General features: G+C 43.3%; 1 long non-coding RNA gene across 1 annotated transcript; it reads left to right on the top strand.

Annotated features, from left to right (window-relative positions):
• The first annotated feature begins 529 nt into the window (after positions 1–529).
• On the top strand, positions 530–3,661 carry LOC115081322. The gene is made up of 3 exons (XR_003853783.1): positions 530–1,384; positions 2,495–2,552; positions 2,849–3,661. It is a non-coding gene; the product is annotated as an uncharacterized LOC115081322 (long non-coding RNA).
• Positions 3,662–12,300: the final 8,639 nt, after the last annotated feature.

Genomic DNA, 12,300 nt, shown 5'->3' with positions numbered 1-12,300 from the left:
TTTGCGAAAGAACAGATCTCGTGCTGTTCTTAATGCTTTGTGAACATCATCATGAAGAAAAGTCTTTTAGAAAACTATATTCATGTTTTGCTTGGACAGGTGAAGCCAGATAAAAATAAAAAAAAGGTTTTCCCCTGAAACAATCTTATCAGGGGAAACATGGGCAGTATTAAAATCAGTTGCACTGTTTAGAGTCCTCTGCCTGTGGGGACCCTGCCCTGGTGAGCTGACTTCATGCTACAAGCAAGAAAAGCAGCTAAAGGTGATGTCATTGACCTTTGCGGAAAAGATTCTCCTTTTTGGATTAAAAACTTGTTTGATTGCTATATGGACTTGTTTTGCTGTTTTGGATGTTTTGTTTTTGATTGTATATTGGTTATTTAATTTTGATTGGGTATTGTTTAGGTTATTGGATAAAAGTTATATTGAATATATTATAATAAATGTGATTTTAAAAAAAAAAGTATTGTTTTTATTTCAATCTAATTCTAGTATGCCGTTCTTTATTAGCAACAGAGATTAAATGGAACAGCCTTAACTGTGAAGAAGAAAAAAAATGTGGGAGAAGATATCAGATGGACTGAATGAGTAATGGGGAGAATCCAACAATGGATATTTTATACGGTGGCCTGCGATTAAAGCTTTGCTGCCAAGAATGAGAAAAGGAAGCATCTAACTTGAATTCCTGCAGGCCGCTTAAAATTATATTTCAGAATCTCAGCTGTAGTGAGCTTGCGGCTCCTGGGTGAAGCACAATCACTGTTACAGCAGCAACGCACATCGTGCAAATATTGTCCTCAGGAAGAGCAGGAGCTGTGCTGACAACGTGATAAAAGCAGCGAGGGAATTTCATTTTCACGTGCTCCGAAAGAGTCTTCCCTTCAGAGCACGACGTCTTGAAAGCAAAGGGCAATGCCAAAAAGCAAAACCTTTTAAATGCAACTAATGAAGGCTTCTTCCTTTCATGGGAATTATGATCACAAGCTGATTTTTCTGTGGCTATTGCAAGGGACGTTGATGCTGGTCTTGCACTTGGTTGCATCTCTAAAGGCATGGGAAGGAAGTAGAGTGCACGTCATTAAATCTCTGCCGACCCCTACAAGCAATGATATTATTTGCAGATCACCCACAATCGCTTGGTGCATTTCTTGGCTTGCACTGAATGTTGTGATTAAGGTCCCCCTCCCCGGTCTCCTGCGGTTCCACAGCCAGGAGGAAGGGTCACAGAATTTGCTGGGCCCCGTAGATTTGCCACGGAAGGCCAGGGAGTCCCGCTCCGCGCCAGTCAAGTTGGGTTGGGAAGGTGAATTTATTTTCTAAAATGTGATTTCTCACCTCATCTTCTCAGCCCAGAGCAAGTTATACCACCAATAGCCACCAACAGGTAATAAATGTTTACAACTTAAAAAACATAACGTTCTGCAATAAAATCTATCCCCTATCTCCTTTCACCCACTCAAGGCTAGCCCCCCCCCCCATTTCCCAATTCCCTTTGTCACATCTCATCTTTAACAACCCTCTCACCCCTCCTCCATGCATTCAGCCACTGCCACAAGCTGCGCACTGATCGTGGGACAGGAGGAGGAGAGTGCCGGCCCATCGGTCCACGTCCTCCCCTTCTGCCTCCCAGGCCCCATTGCTGCTTTCAGCTGGGGGGCAATGCCCAGCTGGCCCGATGGGCTGGCACTCTCCTCCTCCTCCTCCTTGCAGTATGAGCAGGGTGGGGGAGGGAGGGAGGTAAGTCAGGGAGGCTGGAGGTGGTGGTGGTGGGGAATACGGGAAACATGAGATGGAGGAGCGCTGGGTGAGACAGGGGAGAGGCAGGAGAGAGAAGGGAAGGAGGTGACTGAGGGGCTGTGTGACCTGGGAGAGGCTGGATGGATGGGGAATAAAGGAAGGAGGAGATGGGGTGTGTGATTGCGGGGCTGTGTGAAGCAGGGTTAGGATTTGTCATAGATTAGAGGGATTATGGGAAGGGGCTGGGAGAGGGGGGATGTGATGAAGGGGCTGGGGCGCGGTGCCTGGCTGGAGGAGATTAGGATCATTTAGGATCAGGAAGAATTAGTTTGGTTTTTTATACAGGGCAGACAGAAAGTTGACAACCGGTGGAAATTATGACAAATGTCACTTTAGTCAAGAAATTATATTGTTTTAAGTTAATCTGCATTTGGAATTTGGTTGTCAAATAGCAAAGTTGTAATGTTTTTTCAAACTGTAGATGGATTATAGAGACAATAGTTTTTTTTTGCGATCTAATAGCTGTACAGTGCTGCCAATAATTTTAATTTAATTTTCTGCTGTGTCTATTTTTGTGCTCTTAGGAGTTTCTTTCAGTCAGACTGCTAAACCCTTTCAACGCACAGCTGTGCTGTGGTTACTTTCTTGTGGTTAAATGTTTGTCTCGAGTCAGACTTTGTATGGATACTTTGTTTCAATGATGTGATACTTTGTTGCACATAGAGGCTCTGATACTTAGTTATGTCTGGCTTTTCAGCTCATTGGAAAAGCTCACCTGCTGTATGAAGATTAATCATCTGCAAGAATTGAAATAGGTATCCAAAATGATTTCATTCAAAGTTGTTTAAAGTTTTTTTAATAACAGACTGCACCTATCCATTCTATTTTTAATATCTAATAGTATAGCTTTGATTAATAATTTTATGTGCACATATATGAACTCCATAGAATATGCTAGAATAACAATTTGTCTGTTCTTATCTAGTTTTTATGTTGTGATTAAGTGTGTCATGGATCAATTTTAATTTATTTATTTATTATATGATTTTATTATTTGTGTATATGTTCTTATTCGTATTTATATGTTTCTATATATGTTTTATTTTTTTAGCCCCTGAAGCAGCTCAACGAGCGAAACTCGGCCTGAGACGGGCTTTTATCACACTCTGTGCTAAATACAGAGCTCAATAAAGAATTCCTGGTGTTTATTGATCCTTTCTCCTTCTGGTTGCTACTGCAATATTGGATCAATTTCCGGTTTGTTTTTTTCAACAAGGAAGCAGGACAGGCTGGGGGTCTGAGAGAAGGAAGATGGCTAAAGATACGATTTTTGAAAAGCAAAGGGGGCCCCTCCACTAGGATTCCCACAGCACAGCCGCTGGGAGAGTTATACGCATTTAAATTCACCATGGGCTCGTCCCAGAGGTCTGTAATAAGAACACCTACCTACTAGAAAGAAAAGCCTGTGATTACAGTCAGATGCACACTCATCATTCTGGACAATGGATTTTATTTAACTTTAGTACTCAGTAAACCTTATTTTAACACCCAGACCCGGTCCTGTCTGAGTTCTTACAGCCTCTCACCTCACAGGAAGCACCTAAAGTACATCACACACTGGCGACCTTTCATCATCTGGGCCATAAGCGAGAGCTTCCCCCCATAAAAAGAGTCCCCGCCCCCCCCAGGGACTGAGAGTCAGCGTGGGATGAAATGGGTAGCCGGTGCAGCCACAGAAGATATAAACTAAATTGTGTGCCCAGTAAGGGTTGCAGTTATGTTTCCTTTATGTCAACTTTTAGCTAATTTGGATGTTGGTTAACGACTTTATGCTGACGACATACAGTTTTCTTTATTCCAGTTACTTCAATGGATGAGGCTGTTGTGAAGATTACCCATTGTTTAAAGTCTATTAAGAATTGATTATTTGATAATAAATTGAAATTGAATGTGAACAAAACCTAGATTTTATTTCTCTGACAACGTGACTTAATGAGCCCTCCAGTTTTTATACATTTTGATGGATTAGATAGACCTCACGGTTTCTTGTCAAGTGCATAATTTAGGAGTTTGCAAGGCTTCTACTTTGTCTTTTAAACCGCACATTAAAAATGTTGTTTGCTCTTCTTCAAACTGCAGCTATTGAAAGCTGTTACGCCTCATCTGAATGAAAGTGACTTGTGTACAGCAGTGCATGCCTTAGCAGTCTCTACAACTTTTTCTATATTGGCCTGCCCCAAGCATCCTTAAAAGCACTCCAGCTTATTCAAAATGCCACTGCTCGTTGGATTACAGGTTGTAGTCTTTACGAACACATTACTCCCGTCTTGAAACGTTTGCACTGGCTCCCTATGATTTGTGTGAAATTTAAAGTTATTTTGCTTGTGTTTAAGAGCGTTCATGGGCTAGCTCCAGAACATCTTAATTGTATTCCTATCAGCCTATAAGGAACCTCTGTTCTGCCTTCTGTACAGTAAGTTAGACTAGGTGAATCCAGAGAGAGGATTTTTTAAGTGTCTCATCATTCTCTTTGGAACAAATTACCTTTTGAACTTAAAACGGAGAATTCTTTGTTAAAATTTATGAAGTTACAGAAGTCCTATCTCTTCAGCCTTTTGATACTGAGCTGACCTTTGTTTTTTGGGTTTTTTTTATCCTTTTGACTTTGATATTATTATAGTCTTTTTTTTTACTTTTAATCTTGTTTCTTATTTATGAATATTGTGTTTTATGATGCAGTTTATAACTGTTGGCTTGAAGTGCCATTCGTGCTCTGGTATGCATGGGATCTTCTTGGTGTTTGGGTAATTGCCAGGTTCTTGTGGCCTGGTTTTGGCTTCTGTTGGAAACAGGATGCTGGGCTTGATGGACCCTTGATCTGACCCAGCATGGCATTTCTTTTGTTCTTATGTTCTTATACTGATTAGAGATGAATTGCTTTTGTCTTTTATTTGCTTTGTTTTTATGCTTTTATTCTATTTTTTATGATGTTTTTCATGTTTTGTTTTTATTGATTCATTATATGTATGTGATATTGTGGATGATTTTATTATGACTGTTATGTTGTTACCCACCTGGTATTTTAGATAGGCGGGCTATACATTTTATAAATAAATTAATAAAATCTTGATTTTCCCTCTTTTACTTCCATCCCCACCCCGTATCATCTTTCCATTTCTCCCTCTTCCCTCCCCTCCCCCTTCTTATTTCCTTTCCTTATCCTCCCCGATTCACCCATCCTCTCATCCCTCTGGCCCTCTATCCTGTTCCATCCCTCTAGTCACAGCCACTTCATCACACACACCCCATATCCCAGTCCCTTTCCCATAATCCCTCCAACCTCTCTATCACAACCCCAAACCCTCTTTCACACACCCCTTTATCCCCATCCAGCTTCTCCAATTTCACACAACACCCCCCAATCACTCATGAGCACATAAGAAAGGCCACGCTGGGTCAGACCAAGGGTCCATCAAGCCCCGATCCTGTTTCCAATCCAAGTCACAAGTACCTGGCAGTTTAATGGATGTTTCCCCCGAATCTCCTCCTCTCCCAATCCTCCTGCCTGCAATCCCTTCCCCATTTTCTTTTTCTTCAAAACTATTCAAGAAAAGATAAGAGAAAAACACAACATCACAGCAGGAAGCAGCAATGTTCCCAAGCATCATTTCTCAGTATAGGCAGTTTGACTTCCAAGGAAGAAACTGAGCAATACAGGATGGAGAGAATATTAGAAATAGCCAGGGGATACCTCCTCCAGTTCCAGTACGGACCCTAAATCCCAGTATACAGCTCAGTCTTCTCCTTGAGCACATAAGTGTATCCATGAGGGCAAGTTCAACAAGCGTAGTAAGCAAAGAGACATTTGTGGGGACGTTTTCCAGAAGAAATCTATTGTGGTCCTAGCAGCATGGAAACATTGACCAATCAGTATTTTAGCTGTTCTATTAAGGGAGATATCCCCCCCCCCCCCCCCCCCATATCCCCTAGTCTGCATAGTGCTGCGGACAAATCAATGGAGGCCCCAATACACCATTCTGTGCATTCCCAGCACCTACGGAGGTTACGTGTTTAGGGTCCCACAGCTGTGCCATCACAGCGGGCTTGAGGCACTAAATTAACTGAATATCTATAGGGTCTATGAAGCAATTTGTACATTTGTTCCTGATATCGTAGGAGATTGGTCACATATATTTAGGGAACAATCATCCAATCTGCCAGCTGTAGGTGTTTGTCAATGTCAGTTCCTGACTTTTCCAAATGCTAGAGCCGGATAATACCCTTCCAGGCTGGCCGGGGTTTGGTCAGGAACTTTATTCATCATTTCCCTTCTCCTCCTTCCTCCCCAGCCTAAGATCCCTTTTTCCTCTAATCACAGAAATTAACTGGACGCTAGAAAGGTCCAAAAATCGCTATTTTCATAAAGCGTACCAAAAAAAAAATAGATGACACTTTTTAATATGCAAATATGTGCAGAATTATATATTATGTATGCCACAGAATTTGCAAACTCTTGCTGCAGAATCTTGAAAAATCGTCCAGAGAAAATCGAGAACAGTTTACTCATCGACCTAACAGGCTGATTCAGAATTTTGTCTTTACTGAATAAGGGGTGAAGCTAGCGCATCGAAAACGCGCGTCCAAATGCAGGTTAACAGTGCACTCCACCGGAGCGCCCTGTACTATATCGGCCTGTTAGTAATCTGCTATCTATGCATGGCTAATCTTCACCCCCTCTTCATCCTGGGCACTTGAAGTGGATTATCCTTGGCCCCTTTGCTGGCTGAGGGTTGGATGGATAAGCTAGCAGTGCGCCTGTGACAACAATCACCCTGCTGGACCTTAGCAGCGTGCTCACATCCTGTCAGGCAGGAAACCCCAGCACAGGTAACCCTACGCCAACCGCCTGCCGCTCTACGCTTAAACTGTCAGGCCACAAGCCTAGGACCAGCTCCTCAGCACAATCTAACATAGCTGTACATAAATTTGTCCTAAAAGCAAAGAGATGAATGTGAGAGATTCTGTGCCATGTGCTGGGCTCTCTGAGATTTCCAGAAAAAAAACGTGACCTAATTTATTAAATCTGTTGTGTTATGGCCAAAAGAGGAGTGTCGTTTTCCCTCGGAGCAGTGCTTCCCAAAGTGAAATATCTAAGCTATGCACCACAGCAGAAACCAAAAGGAGGCAGCGCTTGTTTTAAATTCATTTCTGAGCTGAACCGATGTTTGCTTCCTTGTCTTCAAGGACAGGTTGCTGGATGCTTAAGCTGCACTGAATTGGGCAATAGCTTTAGTGATCTGAAGGAAAAATAAACGGGGGTTAAGACTTCCGAACAAGCTGGCTGTGAATTCAATCCCTTCATAGCCTCTCCCCTTCTCACTGCTTTATTTCCTCCCAGCGTATTTTAGTGCCGTGCAGTGCAGACGTTCTGTCATCTCTTATATTACGTTGCAATGGTCAGAAAGAGAAGAAAAACGCAAATGCATCGACTTTGCGGACAGCAGCCATGTAAAAAGTGTTCCTTTCTAAAACTTACCTGCTTACAGGTGGGTACTGGAACCACAGATGGGCGATTCCTCTTCTGACTTCACCGAAGAAGGGATTGGAGAAGGGCTGCTGATTACTGGCACGGCTGAGTTTTGTGCGGAGAGCAGAGAGTGGAACGAAGCAGGGTCCGAAGCCATAAGTCAGAGGTCTGAAGCCAAAGCCAGGGGCGGAAGCTGGAAACAGAGTCGTGGACGGAGCCGGGTCAGAAGCCAGAAGTAGAAGAGACGATCCAAGATCCAACGCAGCAACTAGCAACTCAGGGGACTGAGTGAACCTCGTTGCAAGGCGAGGCATAGCCGTCCCAGCAGCGTCTGACATCAGTGGGAGGCGGTCCCCGAGTTTCCCACGCTGGCCCCTTTAAGACTGAAGCCCCGGTGCGCACGTGCGCCTAGGAGGCGGGGCCAGCTGCGGATCATCGGTGGTGTCTCCCTCGCAGGGAGACTGCTGCGGATCACCGCCTTTCGGACCTTTGGAGCCAAAGTGGAGGGACTCCCGCGGCCGGCCCAGGCCGGGAGGTGAGTGGAGGTCCGAGACCGTAACACTTTATACAGAAATTTATTGCATCGACCCCAAGGTGTGGTCACACCATGGACATACCTGGGACTTTTTGACTTCCAGTTACCGTGAGATTACCATGGATTAGCGGGGGAGGGGGTGGGGAGGGCCACTGCACAGTGGGACCGAATGCTCACAAATTTGCTCTCATAAACACTCTTACATGTTCACACTTTCACTGCTCATTCTCTCACATTCTCACATGTCCATTTACACCTTTACTTCTGCCATTCTCCCACCAACACACACTCACTCACGTCTCTCCCTCTTCCATACACACACATGCCCACTCACTTTCACACACATGCTCACTCGCACTCAGCTCTCTCCTACTCACCTACATACACTCTCAGATCTCTTCTTCCTACATAAATACACACTCACGTCTCTCTCACAGACAATGCTCATTCATTCTCTCTCCCCCCCTTTCAAAACACACTAGCAACAGCAGACTCTAACTTGGCCTCCTGGAGTAGCAGCAGCCTCTTCCTTCTCCTCCTGTGCTGCGGAAGTGGTCGCTGCCTGTTTCTTACTCCTGGTTTGATGCACGGGCAGGAAATCGCAATGTTGACTGGCCAAGGCAAACAGGATGGGGCGGGCTGGATCCAGGAAGCAGGCTGTGCAGGAGCAGGTGGTGTCACGAGGAAGTGAAGTTAAGAGTTAAAAAGGTCCGGAGATGGTAGAAATCACTGTCGAGTTCCTCCTTTTTCAGCCGCACAAGACCAATGACGTTCCTTTCTTCTTTCCGGGTCCTAGCAGATTGGTTTTGCTGCAGCACCCGGAGATTTCCAGTATTGACCCGGAGACCCGGTAATTCATTTAGAATTCCGGAGTCTCCAGGCCAAATCCGGAGAGTTCCCAGGTATGACCATGGATCGATAAGAGGCAATTTGATATTTCAGTTTTATTTTCCTTTTATTTTCTGATCATTTCTAACACTCTGTTTGTTTTTTTTGACCACTGACATGCACTGAGTTGAGGATTTAAATGTCCAGTATGACGTCAAGATCCTTTCCCTCGGGGGTCACTCCCAGTGCAGAATCCAGCATCATGTGCCTGCAGCGGGGATATATTTTCCCCCTATGTGCTTCATTTTGTGCTTTTCCACATTACGTTTTACCTGCCATTCAGTTCCGTAGTCTCATGAGGCTCCTCCGCAGGTCCTCGCACTCCACTGCTGTTTTACCAGTTTGGAATAATTTTGCGACGTTTGCAGATTTGATCACCTCACTCGTCATTCCCTTTTCCAGGTCATTTATGAACACGTTCAACAGCACAGATTCCAGTCCCGATCCCAGTGGCTCTCCACTAATGACCATTTACCCCTTGTTTCCTGTCTTTTTAATTTCTTGAGGAGTCTCTCGTGCGTGATTTTGTCAAATGCCCTCTGAAAGCCAAACTATCACGTGACTCACCGTTATCTACATGTTTATTTACACCTTCAAAAGAATCTAAAAGATTCTCCTTTGCTAAAACCCCGTTGCCTCTCCCCATTAAACCATGTCTATGGCCAGTGATGTTGTTTGTAAGAATAGCTTTACCTGGCACTGACATGAACTCACTGGTCTACGGTTTCCTAAAGGACTGTGGAGCCCTTTTTAAAAACCAGCGTTACATTGTGCATTCCCAGTCTTTAAGTATTATATCTGTTTAAATAATAGTGTGAGGGAGTCTATAGGAAACTCCCTCAGACCACCTTAAGGGACCAGGCACAGCTGTCTTGCCCAAACCTCCTTAAGATCCAGACCGGCAAGGGATCCTGGGTGAAAGGAGGAGCCAGGGTACAAAAACTCAGGGCCTAGAAGGGTTAGGGATGCCCATTCTATGCAAAGACCTAAGTGTGATATCCGTTCGCTAACTGAAAAGGTGAGCTACATTTGCTTTTTTGACTTTTCTTTCACTGTAAATAAATTGCACATAAAGGAAACAGCCAGTCTGCCTCTTTACGCTTTTTGGCTGCAAGCACTGTTGCCAAGTTGTCACAAATAGGTTACAGATTTCTAGTAACAGGTTTTCAGTTTCATGGATGAGTTCTTTTAGGACTGTGGTGTGAATACCATCTGGAACTGGTGATTTTTTACTCTCTAATTTGTCAGTTTGTTCTATTAAATCCTCCATTATCATAGTTTTGTAAAATTAGTTTTGTGAAGAAATACTTCCTAACGGTTTTTTTGTCTGCTAACTTTGAGCTTCATATCACAACCTCTTGTTCCAGAATTTCTTTTCCATTGAAAAATACTTACTTCTTATGCATTATTTACACATTTGAAGTATTTGAATGCCTCACTCTCCCCTCCTATTTTATAGGAAATGCATATTTAGGTCCTTAAGACTCATCTCTTTAAGCTATATACCATTTTTGGTAGCCATCTGCATCTCTTCTATTCTGCAATTTCCTGCCCGTGCATCAAACCAGGAGTAAGAAACAGGCAGCGTCCACTTCCACAGCCTCCAGAATTGGACATAATACTCCAGATCAGGTCTCACCAATGATTTGTACAAAAGTGACACTGGTGATTTCTTTAAGGCTGCAGCCTGAAGAAACTCCTATGACGCCAGTCCCCTCTTTTCCTTGGGAGCAGATTCTGCTTTACAGAAGTCAAGCCAAGTCGACTACGTTCGTCATCGTAAGACAGCTCTGACTCACCCAAGATCGGTGCCAAATGACGCTGCTCGGCATGTCTTCTGGGAAAAAAAATGTGACCCAGGGTTTTAGTAGAAATGAAAAAAGCATCATAAAATTAGCATTAACCAGGCTTAGTACTGTCCACAATAATTTTGTAACTGAAAATGTCATTTGTCTAGTGCAGAACAATGTCTGGCAATTTAACGGTGACTTTGAATGAGTCATAATCTTAGGTAACATGATAAGAGCATGTTGAAGTCTCCTTCGTTCCTCCAAAATGTATAACTATGATGCTATTTAACTTAATCTTTATTAGTTTTCAAATGATACATAAACAGCTGAATCATATATTGTACTCACATGTCTTATGGGCCATGGCATATTCTCCACTGCATGCTTTAGCCCTGTGAAATCTATAAATGTTTTCCCAGTATCTTGAATGGAAGCCCCTAACAGTTATATCAGGTTTGTGGCAAGGTTTGCTTCGGTGACCTCTCACATCTTCCCTCAGCCCTGTGATGGATGATGATGCTATTGTGCAAGAGAGGCTTAGCACAATCAAGACAGACCACGTCAGATCCATTCGGACCGGAGGTGACCCGTAAGCGTGTACGAAGGGATCCTCAGGAAAGGTATCCACTCCAAAGCGAAGGTGTGCACGAGGCACTCTGCATGGCCTCATCTGTCTGTCTGCATCAGGATCGAAGGATCAGTGTACTTTTTCACTGATTCTCTTCAGGAGACATTCAACTTTAGACTTGAAATGGGAAAGGCTTTGCAGAAAGGTTGAGTGTTCCTTTAATTTAAAAAAAAAAAAAAAATATCGGTGTGATTTATATCCTAACGAAAGCAAAACTAAGCTAAGCTGTATTTAGAATGCACTAAATACATTTCCCTGTAAGATCATGCAGGAATACTGTGCAGGTCTGGATCAAGTGTCCTTCGTTTCTTCAGAGCCCTAATATGGAAATAAGAACCTGCTTATGCCCCAGATGAATGCATGTATGCCATGTGCTTAATATTACTCATTAAGGCACTCAGCTGAGTTCACTTTTCAAATGAGCTGTTTCGAGACCCTGCAAGCAAGTTAATTTTGCTTTCCTTGATGAAAAACTGCATATTTTCATAAACAGCATACCCTGAGGATGCTGCTGATGAGCAGGCATTCAAACGGAAGAACCAAGGAAGCAAAGGGAGAAAAAATATCATAATGAAAAAAAAAATAAGATAAATTGTCTGAGTGCCTAAGAAATGTTTCTGCTGCTTCATTGTAGGATAAGAATGTGATTTTTTTTTTTTTCGGTCAGCAGAGATATAAATAAGTGCCAGTTCTGGTAACAGAAGGCGTTGCTATATTGTTGCATGATATTTGCTAATGATATGATTGCTCTAGATATTCCAGAGTAGCGCAGCGTGCTCTCACATGAGTACTGCATCTGCCAAGCTGCTTCAAGGACATAGCGGAGTGAAAGGCAACCAGTGCTGTCTGATGTTTTAGACTTTCTCAGCCCCTCCTTCCAGATAGTCAATAAATAAATGGCAAATAGCAGTGGGCTAAGCACCAGTGCCTGTGTGGAGCCCACTTGCTACTGGATCTGGACTGGGTGCAGTGCCGCTACTTACATCCTGCTGGTGCCTCACATATGAATGGGATTTCCCGATTCGCCTTCTCATAATTACCTGCAAGCCATCCTGCTGGGTGACTCTTTCTTCATTCCCACAGACAAACAGAAAATATCGTCACACTGTACTTAGCTGATTTTCACATTTATTGTCCCAGTAAATTGAGTATATATATAACCACCTAGGACTAATAAAAATTGCAAAGCACATAA

The sequence above is a fragment of the Rhinatrema bivittatum genome, unplaced genomic scaffold, assembly GCF_901001135.1.
Source record: "Rhinatrema bivittatum unplaced genomic scaffold, aRhiBiv1.1, whole genome shotgun sequence".
Lineage (NCBI taxonomy): Eukaryota > Metazoa > Chordata > Amphibia > Gymnophiona > Rhinatrematidae > Rhinatrema > Rhinatrema bivittatum.
This window is presented reverse-complemented; position numbering and strand designations above follow the sequence as displayed.